The 17,800-nt window shown below is 46.5% G+C and overlaps 1 long non-coding RNA gene across 1 annotated transcript; it reads right to left on the bottom strand.

Moving 5' to 3' along the window:
• Nucleotides 1-181: 181 nt before the first annotated feature.
• Nucleotides 182-3,607, bottom strand: LOC125528990 (uncharacterized). Its single transcript, XR_015615836.1, has 3 exons — nucleotides 3,097-3,607; nucleotides 1,859-2,039; nucleotides 182-1,592 (listed from the first exon to the last, which is right to left on the bottom strand). It is a non-coding gene; the product is annotated as an uncharacterized LOC125528990 (long non-coding RNA).
• Between the last annotated feature and the right edge of the window lie 14,193 nt (nucleotides 3,608-17,800).

Below are 17,800 nucleotides of genomic sequence, written 5' to 3'. Positions count from 1 at the left end.
CCCTTGACTAATATTACAATCATATATAAAAATTGTAAAAATATTTTCTTCATTCACAAATATAATATGTTTTTGAATATTTTAATATAGACATACGGATTGCAATAAGTAAACAAACATACTAAAACATGTCTATATATATCCGATTCACAAACCACAGTTCGAAAACCAGTATGTAGACAAAGAGGAAAGAAAATAAACAGAAGAGGAATTGAATTCTGTACGTGCCTTTATTCTTTTCTTCTCGCATCTATGAAGTTCACATGCAGCCTCCATGGTTTAAAAAAACGCAGAGAAACTCATGAAAGCCTGGAACTCGTCCAACATGATCTTCTCAGAGGACATAAAAGGATGCCTATAATCTCCAACTCATTGTTGGCGACGGTCTTAAATGTAATTAGTATAGCAGTGCCAATCTCATGTCATGTCTCATGAGGAACTTCTTCCATCCTTGCTTGAAGAATAGACTGTCGAGTGAGGTGTCATAAACGGTCCTCCTGAAGTTTTTTTTTGCCCAATCTTAGTCTTGCCAGCCCGTGCTTCGGGGTGTCCAAACAAGAGGCAACTTCTTTTGGAATTTTCTAGGTGGCCCGTAATGTACACACACAAAAAATGTGTGAGGACCCAGTTAGAAAACCGTGGAAAAACAAAAAGACCAACTGAGGAAATAGTGAAAACTTACATACCATCATCTGTACTTCGGCGTTAGTCCTAGTGAAGCAGTGTATGAAGGATGGCCATGTGACCCATGGCAGAGCGGCCATAGGTTGCACAATTTAGCTATGGCATAATAACAATTAGCTAATTGAACTGTGTATGACAAAATACAAGACAAAATGGGGAAATGAATCAACCCAATATGTCCCAAAAAAGGACCAGCCACTCTGCGAACCGAGTTTCGAAAACAATTGACAACTTTGAAACTTTCAGCTAGAATACTGATTAATGGAGCTAGAATACCGATTAATGGACAGATTATAGCAAGACAAAAAATGAAATGAAAGTTCTAGGATTGGTGAAGCGCTGTGAGCATGTATGTAGCTCTGAACATAACACTCAGTCACAAATTCCTACGTGCATCAATCTAGTTTGGAACACCCTACTCTGAATTTCCATTAGAGCAAGAACACCGCTATGTTTTCGCAAAAATATTCTCAAGCTAAAATCCACCCCTCAGAAAGCGGCAAGTAGCCAGTGGAAACACATATCATAGCTGATCAACAAACAGGTCATTTTGTCTACTAATACACTCAAGCATCAGTCGAATTGACAAATTGACAATACAGAGAATGACAAGACTGGTAAATGAATAGTCATTTCTCTTAGTTCCTTTCAGGCTCGTCTGGTTTGACAGTCTGGCAAATGAGCAGTTCATCAACATGTAATACCAAACCCATATCCATCTCACCGCCCTTATGCAGGAACAGGGAGCATGCCAACTTATCTTGGGGAGAGAAAAAAGAAAGGACAAGGATGCAGGTCGAGGGGAGGTTCTAGTTGACGCTGATGGAAATGGGCTTGATCTCCTTCGGTGCAGTGAAGATGGCAGTGCCAATCCGTTCACGTGCATCATCCATATGTCTCACAGATGCCTACAATTTATGGAATAAGATCATATCGCTGGAAAAAAAACAAATAGACTGAAGAAAGAATACAGTAAGGACATATTTTGTTGAGGGAATATGACTAAAAATACTGATTGACAAAGAGAAAAAAATAAAACAAGAGGGTCTGAAGACTGATATATAACTAAAATCTCATAACTAAAAGACTGAAGAATAATGATGCATTTATTGTCCTAACACTTTTACATTCAGTCAAGGAAGTGTTCTGATATCTAGATACAATAGATGGATACCCTGTCCCGCATCATGCGTTCATGCGTGTCGATCTGTAGCGATGGCGTCGTTGCCATGATCGTCCCTTCCATAACTCCAACTTGTCATAGCCGGATTCGTGCAGATCGAGGTCACCGTCACCGGATCCGTGCAGATCGAGGTCGTGTTCACCAAATCCCTGCACATCCAACTTCCAGATACCTATTGACAATGGTATTAATTCTTGTCCTTTTCTGACTTTCTGGAGCATAACATTTAGGTATATTCTTGTTGTCAAAGTGAAACTGCAGATTATGCCTCTTCTTTATGTGTTCCTAACAGCTTAGACTCGCCTCGTTATTCTCCTTCTAATTATAAGGAATCTGTTTAGTCTTGCAAGTTGCTCTTTCCAAATACAACCGCACTGTTATGAATATTTATTTGCTTCATATACCATACATTTTCTTTTTTGTAATGCAACAATTGTTTGTGCCGTAACTAACATGTTTGAAGCAGAAATATTGTTTCCCATGCACCCATTACATTTTCCTGACACTAATAATATTTTTTTGTTGCGTGTGAACAAAAAAATTGGATAAAATTTACATATCTACATAAGAACAGTATATTGACTATTTCTTTTTCATACTGGATCAATTATTCCTTGTCTTGCACCTATTATTAAATTTTGCAGTGTAGTTTGTTGCTTCCTGGGTTTCTGTATTGTCAGAAAATTTTCAGCATTTATCACTGGTATTACTGTAGAGTCCATTTCTATCCTGGAAAGCATGCATTCTAAAGCGTAAACATGCATTTCCTTACCTGCCCCGCTGTTGGCCGTCTACGAGCTGCGTATTTGCATGGGATCGAGGCCGCCCACCCCATCTGAACAGCCCATGGCTGCTGTTGATTTAGGTGATTTCCCTGCATAATTTTTTGTTTGTCTAGGGCTCTGGGCCGTAACTTTTTGGCTGATTCATTCAACTTTATAGCTGCATAGAATCGATGAACTCAGGGCACTAACAGATTTCTCCTCGATTGGAATATTCAGACCATCAAAATAGAGAATGAAAAGCTTTGTTGTGAGCATAAACACAAACAGTTGGTGGTCAGGCTTTTTGGATTATCCTATTTATGCTAGATCTGAGGCATGAATCAACGAAAATAATGCTTATGCGCCAACGCAAGGATCCGAGATCATTCCACGGTATGGTATAGTGGGCGAGATAATTTATTAATCTACTCTCGGCTTCAAGGAAAAACGAATGAAACTACTAACCTTTCTCTGGCCAGCGGGCAGAGGCCATGGGATGGTGTTGTGCATGTCCAGCGGCGGGAGGAAGGAGGAGCTGGCATCAGGGAGCACGACGACAGCAGGGAAGTCCATGCCGCGGCTCGCCGGAAGCCAGAGGAAAGCGCTGCCTTCACGCACGTGCCCTCCACCCCACAGCCGACATGGCACCGTCGCACCCCCGTGCCGCAAGGACCGGTTCCCTCAGCTTCGTCGCCGCGCCCTGCACGCAACGCCACATCCCTGGCCGCCTGTTGCGCTCGGTGCTGCCGCCGATGGTCGAGGGAGGAGAGCGACCCCACCGCCGACGACGAAGGCCGAGTCCGCTGCGTCCCGTGCCGCAGCCGCTACTCCGATGGAGGAGAGTGACCACGCACCTCGCTCCGCTGCCGCTGCTCGAGAAAGGAGGGTCGTGCGTCGTCGCCCGTCGGGCGTGTGGGTTTTATTTTAGCGAGGGGCGGCGGCAATAGGTGCGAAACATCACGAAGAGACGTCAGGAAGCTACAGTGCAAAACGAAGAAGGGTTATCATGGACACTATAGCAAAGACACTGTGCGTAAATACTGTTCATAGAAAATAAAATCTGAAATTAATTTTATTGCATCATAATGTTGTTTGTATGTAATTTTTGTAAATGTATACAGTAGATTTGTAATTTGCAAATTAATTCAAGTTATTTTAGGCTTAATAATATGGATGTGAAGAAGGGATGTCAGGGTACTGTAGCTTCCCTGACATCCCTTCGTGATGTTAGAGGATCTCGTTCCGCGAGGAGGCAGGGACTAGAAGAGATGCAATCAGGGAGAAGTTAGCGATTAGATTTGCGTGATTGTAGGGACGTCGGATGCGTAGGAGGAATATTTCTCTGCACACCATAGAGGTATTAGATCAATGATGGCTGTTAGATTCAGATTTGTGGGACTAATCGTGTGGTGGTGAATGAGTCGACCGGTGTAATGGGGGTAATTGCGGGGTGTACTTAAGAAAGTTCTTGTTGGATTGTTTAATTGTAGTGGAGACTAATCAGTACTATGTTTGTGGTTGTCATACTATGTTTGTCATGCAATATGTTCGGTTCAGTTCTTTGTCCAATCATCTATTGACAAGTGAACAATCTGCAATGCATTCAGTTTACACAATTGTCTAAAATCATGTGAACAATCTGTTATGAATCCCATTCAGTTTATAAAATGGTCTGGAACTGAAACCATCTAGTTAGCATACAATTTGCTGTTACCAAACTGGACAAACATGCGACTCAAATGCTCCGAGCAAACCCAATTTTTCATAAATAACATAGGTCAGATTACATGCAGGTCAAAACTAGGCCGTGTGGACGGTTTTAGTCAAAACCGGGTCCACGTCATACCAAAACTACTTTAAGTGTCGTGAGGGACGAAAAGTATCCGGTTTAAATAATTGAGGCATTGAGTTTTAGTGGTTTCAGAGTTGAGGGACAATTTCTATACTATTGCCAGAGTTTGAGGGCGAAAAAATATATTTATCCCTATTTTCATCGATACATAGAAAGATTGTCGTATAAACTAGATCATGATTGGCGCGTGTTGCTGCGCGTCTTTTTTGCGATGAAATAATATGAATTCCCATAGAAGGGCCCCAAAGATGGACATGATATTCTGTTAAAATTTAGACATCGTGAATAGTTGAAAAATCTTTTACTACTTGCAACCAACATAATTTAGATCTGTCTTGAGCCAACTAATCTTATATTGAATCCAAACACTTGGAAAGTAGCCCAGCGCCCAAATTAGGATAATACAGAGTAGTAATACAACAGAGTAGCAACATGTGCAAACCAGGCCAAAATAGAGTAACCCTAATTATAGTTCAGATGCCATAAGATGAAATCTTGCATTGAGTAAATAGACAGATCCTAGGTGACTGCGTTTGGCAGCAAAGTTTTTTTTGAAGTTTTTTGAGAATACCACGGTTTTTGAAAAAAGCCATGGTTTTGAATATTTTGATGCGTTTGGCTTAAGAAAAAACTGGAGTTTTGTAAACCATGGTATGCCAGAAACCAAGGTCTTTTTGCAGTTTCTAGAAAAGAGGTCCCGACCTCTTTTTTTAAAACAGAACAGAGAGACATCATCGTGGAGATCGCACTTGACTTTGACGTCTACAATGAGATAAGAATATCCAGCTGCTATCCCATTATATTTTCTCTCTTTTCGTTATATGATAAATGACCATATTATATCTCCTGGTTATAGTCGATTGGTCCTTTGAAGAACACTCGTTCGCAACAAGCTATTTCTCGATTGCTGGGCTGCCTATGTATTTCCGGCGAGTAGCGCATGGATTAGATCCATTGATCCTTTTGGAGAACACTAGTACGCAGCAGGTTATACATGCTATCTAGCTAGCCGATTCAGTATAAATAGCGCATGTACATGCACAAAAAGTTTAGGACCGGCTGGAAGTACATGCACGTATATAGACACATAATGGCAACACGCTCTTAGGATTGTATTACTTCAGTCTAGTTGAATTATCCTAAGATGGTATTTCTTCAATCTAGTTGACTGCTCTTAGAATGGTACTCTCTCTGTTCCTAAATACTTGTCTTTCTAGGCATTTCAACAAATGACTACATACGGAGTAAAATGAGTGAATCTACACTCTAAAATATGTCTACATATATCCGTATGTAGTAGTTATTTGAAATGTTTAGAAAGACAAATATTTAGGAACGGAGGGAGTATTACTTGTGCATGGCAGCTGCATGCAGTCGGCCGCCGTTAGCAGCCGCTAATACTCAATCATTCACGCTAAAATACTTGGTCAAAACTTTGGTTAAACAACACCAACCAAACACATGTAAAATTGAGGAAATCTTCGTTTTAGGAAACTGTAGTATTCCTTAACCACCCAGAGTAATACTGTGGTTTTCAATTACCACAGTTCTAGAAAAACTTTGCTGCCAAACTAGGTATTTCTAAGTTGTACATAACCATAGACCCAAGCTGTTAGTTGATATCTTTTGTTGTTCTGTAAGGTGTACAAGATATTGTCTGTGGGGCGTATGCAAACTATTTTGAGGCAAAACCATGTCTGCATATGGGTGTGCCACTTCGAATCAAAATTAATCAAGATAACATGGAAAGCAACATGTAAACCAGTAGTAATTGATGGCATCATTGGACTGTAATTTAAGGAGGCTTCCTAAAAATAGACGTTTGCTCAATAAAGTAAGGAAAAACTTCATATCTAAGCATCGGTTTGCTAGATCATTGACGGCATGCTTTGCCGCACCAGTCCATTGGTCCAATGTAATGACAGGAATATGTAAATGTATGGTGCCATGAGCGAGGCCCAATATGCTCCATATTTAGTTGGGTCACCAGACAGACCAGCAACTGACTGGCGACATCAAGGCACCACAAGATGATGCCACCCTGCCGGGCTTGTCAACTACCAAACTCACATTACACTAACCATACACTGACTGCACTTGTCAACTACCAAACTCACATTACACTAAACATACACTGACTGCACTCGTCCCCGTTTCCGAGCGTGATGTCTGCACATAAGGTCTTCGACATTTTGATTCGCCCAAATCGAACCCTACAGGAGAAGGACATGCTGGCAGCAGAGGTGATGGCAACACGCACGAGACCTCTGGCTTCCCCATCAAGGGTTTGTGATCAGTCCGCTTGCCTCCCCAAAGGTCTTTAGAATTGTAGAAATCGCACGAAGCTCATCCTTGACTAGGTTCGCAAAAATGCCTGCATCGTCCGCGTAAAGGGAGATCCTGCATCTTGCCGTCCTTGCACGAATGGGCTTGAGGATGCCTTGCCGGGAGGCGAGCTGAAGGATCTGCTGTAGAGGGTCAATGGCCAGGATGAAAAGCCTCGGAGATATTGGGTCGCCGTGACGGAGGCCCTTTGCGTGTTTAAACTTCCTTCTGGGGTTTCCATTAACATCCTGTTTGGTTGGGGGGAAGTAAAACTAGGGAATGGCAATTGAGAGGACATGAGAGTAAAACTCCCTTGTATGGTTTAGGGGCAGAGGAGTTTAGGAGGGAAGCGGATGGGGAATTGAGAGGGCCAACTCCCTGATTTTTTTTCAAAACTATGATATATTTTATAGCATTTTCGAAAACTATAGCATGATTTGCATAAAAATCAAAAGTAGTAGCCCGTCGGCCTTCTCTTGGCCGAAATGGGAGTTTTCGCCCAACACTAGGCCGAAGTAACCTTTTCGGCCATCTCTTGGCCGAAGTGGTGGGGACCTGGCCGAAAAGGGACTTTTTGGTCAAGTGTAGGCCGAAATAGACTTTTTGGTCGAGTCTAGGCCGAAAAGTCCTTTTTGGTCTCGTGTAGGCCGAAGTTGCATGGCTCATACATTAGGCTGAAATGTATTTTCCCGCCACCCGTTTCCCGCCAACCCCTTCCCGCCATATGTTCCCGCCACCTGTTTCCCGCCAACCCCTTCCCGCCTTATTTTCCCGCCAACCCTTTCCCGCCATACCGCAGTTATTCTTTCCCGCCATTTTCTCCTCTGTATCTATAAAACCCCCTCCAGGCGGAGGTGGATAAGAATTCCAGTGTAGTGTAGTCGAGATGTCCCATTATCCATTCGATCGTAGTTTTCACCCTGGGATGAGCAGCACTCTTCTGAGTCTAGCTACCGATTTCAGGATGGACAATAGGATAGTTCCATGGGACGAACTCACCGGTAGTGACACCATAATGAATGAGTTGGCTCACCAATTACACAGGTCTGGGTGGCCTGAAAGGACCTATGAGGAGGTACGTAAAGAACTTCTTAGTTTGCATGAAAGGTGTAAGAAGGTAGTGGAGCTGAAGAGTGAAACTTTCAGAAAGACTGCAGCAAAGAATACATTTTTATGGACCGAGGAGAGCGAGGCCGACGATGATATCTTCATGCCGCCGCTTCCGGGTTCTGCATCGTCGAAGGGCAAGAGTTCTACAACATCCAAAGGCAAGAGTTCTGCATCCTCGAAGGGCAAGAGTTCTGCATCGACCAAGGGCAAGAGTTCTGCATCGACCAAGGGCAAGAGTTCTGCATCGACGGAGGGCAAGAGGACCGCATCGTCGAAGGGCAAGAGGGCTGCATCAACGGAGGATGATGATGATGACTTCATGTAGTATGTAAGATGTATTCCAATTGTACCGTTTCATTCAGATGTATTTGCATTATTAGTTTGTATTGTATTATAGTAGGGCATTATGTTCTATCTGAATTTCATTTTGTAGTATGTAAGATGTATTGCACAAGTTCAGCCGCACCGTTTAATTCAGATGTACTTGTATCTTAATTATCGGTTGTAGTCTCTTTGGAAATGTGACTAGAATAAGAATGCGAATTAATAGTAATATGTCTCTCGCATACATAAAACAATATATGTCTCTTGATCAGATAGAAGCAAGTGCGATAGTAACACATACATGAAGCATGTCTCATACATAAATACTGACACACAGCTGCGAATAGTCTGAAACTAACATAGATAATGAGTCATACATAGATAGATAAGCATATCACTGCGGGGGGCGACGACGAGTCTGGGTCTTCCTCGGGCGAGGACAGGAAAGCGATAAGCACTGAGGCGGTGAACGAGGCTCGCGATAACCACGACCATAATTAACCTCATCTGTCACGGTCTGTGTCTCCTGCGTCAGTGGTGGTGGTGGAGTGTGAAACACTGTCTGCGAGAAGCCATAAATGTTTGTAGCTTGGTCATCATCCTCGCCGTCGCCCTCACTATGAAGCACCACCACTAAGGATCGGTGACTACTCTGAATGCATGAACGGTTGCGATTGGTTGCCGCCTGCGGTAAAGTAAAACATGTAAAATTGATACAAATGCAGAAACGATTACTACACTATTGAAAAGAATGTAGTGAGTAGTGTTACATAGTTCCATCTGCTGATGCCAGTAAGCGCTCCCTAGCTGTGAAGGAGGTGGCTGATGCCAGGAAGAGCTCCCTGGTTGTGAAGGAGGTGGCTGATGCCAGGAAGAGCTCCCTGGCTGTGAAGGATGAGGTTCTGCACGGTGCACAGAAGGTCGTGGCTCTGAATGGTGCACAGAGGGTCGTGGTTCTGAATGTCGTACAAAGGGACGTGGCGGACGATGTCCTGGAGGAGGAAGTGCAACATCCGAAGACCGTCTACACGTAACAGCTGCGTAAATCCCGCGTAACTTGTCATCAAGACGCCTTAACCATGAGACGACCTCTCGCGGTGGGATAGTTTCTCCCCTCTGAAAGCGCTGCATTAAGGCGGAAACCTCCTCTCGCGCATGTACTGTCAAGTCACCCTTTACACGAAGAGTTAACCAATTATATCCTCGTTGTATGATAGAAACCACGAATAGATAACCAAGCGAATATGTCCAGGTTAACAAAAGACTAAACATATGAGAACCAAGGCACGTACCGCGTGGTGTCTAGTTCCCACAACAGAGGCAGTTGGGTACATATCGCTGGTGAGAGGGGCTTCGATCTGATCAGGAGCAGCTGATGGAACCAAGTAGATCCTCGTTGTATGCCGGTAACGCTACAGATACAACCCGAACATTTCCCAGTTGAAGGGCCGAACCTCACCCCAGATAGTTGTCGGCGCGGTAGTCCATTTGTCAACGTAAGGGGTAATGCTCTTAAGCCAATAAGCCATGGACTTGTTTCCTCCTAGGTGACTGTCCCTGAGATTGACATGCACGATACATGATTAGGTATATTATGAATGCAGAGCTGACAACTAAAATAGTATTAGTACTTACTTGTGCACGTGTTCTAGCAAATGTGGAATATCTGGAATCTCAGGCTCTTGATATAGACCGAACTGTCTCATCACCCTATGAAGAGACATCTCCTCAACCGTCACGTCGAACACCAACTTGGCCTTGGTCATCCAATAGTGGCGATCTCTAGTGCACAATCCAGAAATCCTAACTGGGCACCTTGATGATATAGCCTGAGGCGAGTATGGCTCCCAGATAACTTGATCCTCGTGCAAACTATCAAACTGCGTCGTGAAGGACGGGTAGCATCCCCTAACCTGGCTATGCGCAAACTGTCTCTGTGCATGACAACAATTAAGCATTAGTAATACTATTGAATGGCAAGAAATAATGAAATTAATTGTTACTTAATATAAAAGTACCTCTCTCCGTGCCCAAACAGATCCCATAGTAGGCAAGTCGCCGATAGCTGATAATCCCCAAGTGCAAGGAATCATCGTAGCACTTTCCAAAGATGGAAGTGATAAGTATGGAGTGTCGAACCCACAAGGAGCTAAAGGTAAGATCAATATTCTCTCAAGCCCTATCTGCCACCGATACGACTCTACGTGCACCGAACGTTTGCTTCCAACTAGCAACGAGAAATAAAACTACGTTGTGGGTATGAAGAGGATAACTTTGCATGGCAACGGAGAGCTAAAACATAAAAGTAGGTGATGTTATCATAAAGTTAGAATATATTACTTAGTATTATAAATAGCGAGTGTGAGATAATGGTGGATCGGTGTGCGGAATTGTCCTAGGCAATTGTTAACAAGACCGGCAATCACTATTGCAGTTTCATATGAGGGAGAGGCATAAGCTAACATACTTTCTCTACTTGGATCATATGCACTTATGATTGGAACTCTAGCAAGCATCCGCAACTACTAAAGATCATTAAGGTAAAACCCAACCATAGCATTAAAGCATCAAGTCCTCTTTATTCCCATACGCAACAATCCCTCTTACTCGGGTTTGTGTTTTAGTCACTCACCAACCCACTATAAGAGAATCATGAACGTATTGCAACACCCTACAACGGGAATCCCTCACGCTTGTGCGACATGGAGGGCTGAAGGAAATATGCCCTAGAGGCAATAATAAAGTTATTATTTATTTCCTTGTATCATGATAAATGTTTATTATTCATGCTAGAATTGTATTAACCGGAAACATAATACTTGTGTGAATACATAGACAAACTGAACGTCACTAGTATGCCTCTACTTGACTAGCTCCTTAATCAAAGATGGTTATGTTTCCTAACCATAGACATGTGTTGTCATTTGATTAACGGGATCACATCATTAGGAGAATGATGTGATTGACATGACCCATTTCATTAGCTTAGCACCCGATCGTTTAGTATGTTGCTATTGCTTTCTTCATGACTTATACATGTTCCTATGACTATGAGATTATGCAACTCCCGTTTACCGGAGGAACACTTTGTGTGCTACCAAACGTCACAATGTAACTGGGTGATTATAAAGGATCTCTACAGGTGTCTCCAAAGGTACATGTTGGGTTGGCGTATTTCGAGATTAGGATTTGTCACTCCGATTGTCGGAGAGGTATCTCTGGGCCCTCTCGGTAATGCACATCACATAAGCCTTGCAAGCATTGCAACTAATGAGTTAGTTGCGAGATGATGTATTACGGAATGAGTAAAGAGACTTGCCGGTAACGAGATTGAACTAGGTATTAAGATACCGACGATCGAATCTCGGGCAAGTAACATACCGATGACAAAGGGACAACGTATGTTGTTATGCGGTCTGACCGACAAAGATCTTCGTAGAATATGTAGGAGCCAATATGAGCATCCAGGTTCCGCTATTGGTTATTGACCGGAGACGTGTCTCGGTCATGTCTACATTGTTCTCGAACCCGTAGGGTCCGCACGCTTAAGGTTTCGATGACAGTTTCATTATGAGTTTATATATTTTGATGTACCGAAGTTTGTTCGGAGTCCCGGATGTGATCACGGACATGACGAGGAGTCTCGAAATGGTCGAGACATAAAGATTGATATATTGGAAGCCTATGTTTGGACATCGGAAGTGTTCCGGGTGAAATCAGCATTTTACCGGAGTACCGGGAGGTTACCGGAACCCCCCGGTAATCTAATGGGCCTTATTGGGCCTACTGGAGGAAGAGGAGAGGAGGCCTAGGGGCTGCTGCGCGCCCCTCCCCCCAAGTCCGAATTGTACAAGGAGGGGGGGCGGTGCCCCCTGAGGGAGTCCTGGATTAGGGGGTGTTCGGGTAGCCGGACTATACCTTCACCGGACTCCTAGACTATGAAGATACAAGATTGAAGACTTCGTCCCGTGTCCGGATGGGACTTTCCTTGGCGTGGAAGGCAAGCTTGGCGATGCGGATATTCAAGATCTTCTACCATTGTAACCGACTCTGTGTAACCCTAACCCTATCCGGTGTCTATATAAACCGGAGGGTTGTAGTCCGTAGGACAATCAACTCCATATACAACAATCATACCATAGGCTAGCTTCTAGGGTTTAGCCTCCTTGATCTCATGGTAGATCTACTCTTGTACTACCCATATCATCAATATTAATCAAGCAGGAGTAGGGTATTACCTCCATCGAGAGGGCCCGAACCTGGGTAAAAACATCGTGTCCCTTGTCTCCTGTTACCATCCGGCCTTGACGCACAGTTCGGGACCACCTACCCGAGATCCGCCGGTTTTGACACCAACATTGGTGCTTTCATTGAGAGTTCCTCTGTGTCGTCGCCTTTAGGCCCGATGGCTCCTTTGATCATCAACAATGATGCGGTCCAGGGTGAGACTTTTCTCCCCGGACAGATCTTCGTCTTCGGCGGCTTCGCACTGCGGGCCAATTCGCTTGGCCACCTAGAGCAGATCGAAAGCTACGCCCCTGGCCATCGAGTCAGGTTTGGAAGCTTAAACTACACGGCTGACATCCGCGGAGATTTGATCCTCGACGGATTCGAGCCACAGCCAAGCGCGCCGCACTGTCTCGTGGGGCATGATCTAGCTCTGCCGCCGAACAGTGCCCTGGAGGCCGCAAACACACCGGTTCTGATCCTTAATTCGGAGTCAGTTGCGTCACTCGAGGATGAGCAGTTGGACGTCACCTCAGGGGCTGCGATCTCAAAGGCGATCGAGCCAAACGCCAGCCCCGCACTCCGCGTGACTCATGACTCTGAGGATCCGGACTCTTCTCCGGACTCCGAACCCCCCGCGCCCCTGCCGATCGAATCCGATTGGGCGCCGATAATGGAGTTCACCGCCGCGGACATCTTTCAGCACTCGCCTTTTGGCGATATCCTGAACTCTCTCAAGTCTCTCTCTTTATCAGGAGAGCCCTGGCCGAACTACGGTCAGCGAGGATGGGATACGGACGATGAAGAAATTCAAAGCCCACCCACCACCCACTTTGTAGCCACTGTCGACGATCTAACCGACATGCTTGATTTCGGCTCCGAAGACATCGACGGCATGGACGACGATATAGGAGACGAACAGGAACCAACACCTGTAGGGCGCTGGAAGGCCACCTCGTCATATGACATATATATGGTGGATACTCCAAAAGATGGAGATGGCGATGGAACAGTAGGGGATGACGCCCCCAAGAAACAGCCAAAGCGCCGGCGTCAGCGGCGCCGCTCTAAATCCCGCCAAAGCAAAAACGGTGATTCCGGCACGGGAGATAATACTACCCCGGATAGCGCCGAAGAACACCCACCTCAGCAAGATTCGGCACAGGAAGATGGAGAAGCCAGCCCTCATGAGAGGACGGCCGACCGAGAGGTCGAGGATGATAACTATACGCCTCCCTCCGAAGACGAGGCAAGCCTCGATGACGACGAATTCATCATACCATCAGACCCCGCCGAACAAGAGCGTTTTAAACGCAGGCTTTTAGCCACGACAAGCAGCCTCAAGAAAGAGCAGCAACAGCTTAGAGCTGCCCAAGATTTGCTAGCTGACAGATGGACTGAAGACCTTGCGGCCGAAGAGTATGAACTCGAACGCCCCTCCAAGAGTTACCCGAAGCGCAGGCCACTACCCCGATCAGAGGAGGAAGCACCTACATCACCAGCGCATGACATGGCAGACCGGCCACCTCGCGGCCGCGACAGAGAGGCCTCTCGGCCCTCCACCCAAGCCATGCCCCGATGCCGCTCAACTAAGGCACAAGAAAATGCGCCCGACCTGCGAGACATACTGGAGGATAAGGCAAGACAAACAAGATCGATCTATGGATCACGCAGGCGCCCTACGGCATGTGACAATGATCTTCACTCCAGATACAATAAATCCGGCCGGGCCGAACACAACAGACATAGCTCTTCCGAGCTGCATCGTGATATAGCCCAGTACAGAGGCGCCGCACAGCCGCTATGCTTCACGAATGAAGTAATGGATCATAAAATCCTAGAGGGTTTCAAACCCGTAAACATCGAATCATACGACGGCACAACAGATCCGGTGGTATGGATCGAGTATTATCTCCTTCACATCCACATGGCACGCGGCGATGATCTACACGCCATCAAATACCTCCCGCTCAAACTTAAAGGACCGGCCCGACATTGGCTTAACAGCTTGCCAGCAGACTCAATCAGTTCTTGGGAGGACCTGGAAGCCGCATTCCTCGACAACTTCCAGGGCACTTATGTGCGACCACCGGATGCCGACGACTTAAGCCACATAATTCAGCAGCCAGAGGAATCGGCCAGACAATTCTGGATACGGTTCCTCACAAAGAAAAACCAGATAGTCGACTGTCCGGACGCAGAGGCCCTAGCAGCCTTCAAGCATAACATCCGCGACGAGTGGCTTGCCCGGCACCTGGGACAGGAAAAGCCGAAATCCATGGCAGCCCTCACGACACTCATGACCCGCTTTTGCGCGGGAGAAGACAGCTGGCTAGCTCGCAGTAACAACTTATCAAAGAACCCTGGTAATTCGGATACCAAGGACAAAAGTGGCAGGACACGTCGGAATAAGCAAAAACGCCGCGTTAGCAGCGACAGCAATGAAGACACGACAGTCAATGCCAGATTCAAAGGCTATAAATCCGGTCAGCGGAAAAAGCCATTCAAAAAGAATACTCAGGGCCCGTCCAGTTTGGACCGAATACTCGATCGCTTGTGCCAGATACATGGCACCTCCGAAAGGCCAGCCAATCACACCAACAGGGATTGTTGGGTGTTCAAGCAGGCAGGCAAGTTAAGAGCCGAAAACAAAGACAAGGGGCTGCATAGCGATGACGAGGAGGAGCCCAGGCCGCCGAACAACAATGGACAGAAGGGCTTTCCCCCACAAGTGCGGACGGTGAACATGATATACACAACCCACATTCCCAAGAGGGAGCGGAAGCGTGCGCTACGGGACGTATACGCGAAAGATCCAGTCGCCCCAAAGTTCAACCCATGGTCCTCCTGCCCGATCACTTTTGATCAAAGGGACCACCCCACTAGCATCCGTCATGGCGGCTTTGCCGCATTGGTTCTCGACCCAATCACCGACGTATTTCATCTCACAAGAGTCCTCATGGACGGCGGCAGTAGCCTGAACCTGCTTTATCAGGATATAGTGCGGAAAATGGGCATAGATCCCTCAAGGATTAAGCCCACAAAAACGACCTTTAAAGGCGTTATACCAGGTGTAGAAGCCAACTGTACAGGCTCAGTAACACTTGACGTGGTCTTCGGATCCCCGGACAATTTCCGAAGCGAAGAGTTAATCTTCGATATAGTCCCGTTTCGCAGTGGCTATCACGCCCTGCTCGGACGAACCGCATTCGCAAAGTTCAATGCAGTGCCTCACTACGCATATCTCAAGCTCAAGATGCCTGGCCCTCGAGGAGTAATCACGGTCAACGGAAACACCGAACACTCCCTCCTACGGAGGAGCACACGACGGCTCTCGCAGCGGAAGTACAAAGCAGCCTTCTTAGGCAATTCTCCAGTCCGGCCGTTAAAAGGCCAGACATTGCCAAGCGCGCCCAGAGTAACCTACAACAAGACCGCTTGGCATGTTCTGAGCAGGCGTAGCAATGCGAGCCCTCGCGACATGGCGAAACCAGTGCCTCGCGTACATAACTACACCCTTGAAATACCATGGGCACAGAGGAAGGGGCACAATAACGGCATGCTCAAAATACGGCTTAAAACGTACTAGGGGCTGCCGGATTCTTTTTTTTTTATTTTTTCTTACTTTCAGGACTCCACACTTCAGACGACCTGTTCGGCAATTCGACTGCCGCACAAACGATGCAAGATCCAGGGAGGCAGACAAGCCATGCTGCATTATGGAACTCCCAGGTGGTCTCTGTTACGAGCATTATACCTGTTTTGAATATAATCCCGCGGCCTGCCCCTAGTCAGGACATGTTAAATAGTCCAATATCTTTTTGCTTATCGCACTACTTGTATCGTTCGGCTTTGATAAATAGCCTCTTTATAAACAATGCATAGCTTTTTGTCTATTTTTTGCATTATCTTATTCTCATACATATGTTTATTAAATGACATGATTGCACCCGTACATCATGGTACGGCAAACACGCCAGGGGCTTCAGTACCCCTTATTATGGTGTGAGAAGTCCGTACACTTTCACAAGTGCGGCACCCCGAACTTATAGCACTATATGCATCGGCTCCGAATCATGATTTGGGTCAATAGTTGGATTTGCCCGGCTCCTATCTTTTGCTGCCTTACGTTCCGCTATATCGACTAAGGTAGCACTAGGAGAACCACTGCGATTGTGCCCCGGTTCAGCTGGGTTAAGCACCTCAGTGGAGAAAGCTAAAACTGACTGTCATGATGAGGCGAGAGACCGGTCGCTGTTCGAGAGGTTTTTCGAGTCCCTAAAGACTTATGCCGCTTCGAGCGAGGAGTTGGCTCTGTCCGGCCAAGGCGAGGATAGCGCCCCGAACTCGGTCTTCCGAACTAGGGGTTGTTGGGGAACGTAGCAGAAATTCAAAATTTTCCTACGTGTCACCAAGATCTATCTATGGAGTCATCTAGCAACGAGGGAGGAGTGGATCTACATACCCTTGTAGATCGCGCGCGGAAGCGTTCAAGAGAACGGGGTTGATGGAGTCGTACTCGTCGTGATCCAAATCACCGATGATCCTAGCGCCGAACGGACGGCACCTCCGCGTTCAACACACGTACGGAGGAGCGACGTCTCCTCCTTCTTGATCTAGCAAGGGGGAAGGAGAGGTTGATGGAGATCCAACAACACGACGGCGTGGTGGTGGAAGTAGCGGGATTCCAACAGGGCTTCGCCAAGCGCTGCGGGAGGAGGGAGATGTGTCATGGGAGGGAGAGGGAGGCGCCAGGGCTTGGATATTGTTGTCCTCCCTTTCCCCCACTATATATAGGGCCAAGGGAGAGGGGGAGGGCGCAGCCTTGCCCCTTCCTCCAAGGAAGGGTGCGGCCAAGGGGGGAGGAGTCCATCCTCCCCAAGGCACCTCGGAGGTGCCTTCCCCCTTTAGGACTCTCCCCTTTTCCTCTTCTCATGGTGCATGGGCCTCTTGGGGCTGGTGCCCTTGGCCCATATAGGCCAAGGCGCACCCCCTACAGCCCATGTGGCCCCACCCGGTGGACCCCCGGGACCCTTCCGGTGGTCCCGGTACAATACCGGTGACCCCGAAACTTGTCCCGATGGCCGAAATAGCACTTCCTATATATAATTCTTTACCTCTGGACCATTCCGGAACTCCTCGTGACGTCCGGGATCTCATCCGGGACTCCGAACAACTTTCGGGTTACCGCATACTAATATCTCTATAACCCTAGCGTCACCGAACCTTAAGTGTGTAGACCCTACGGGTTCGGGAGACATGCAGACATGACCGAGATGACTCTCCGGTCAATAACCAACAGCGGGATCTGGATACCCATGTTGGCTCCCA

This window comes from Triticum urartu, chromosome 2A, assembly GCF_056163025.1.
Source record: "Triticum urartu cultivar PI428250 chromosome 2A, HENAU_Tu73, whole genome shotgun sequence".
In the NCBI taxonomy this organism is placed as follows: Eukaryota; Viridiplantae; Streptophyta; class Magnoliopsida; order Poales; family Poaceae; genus Triticum; species Triticum urartu.
The sequence above is the reverse complement of the archived record's forward strand: the minus strand, read 5'-3'. Positions and strand labels throughout refer to the sequence as shown.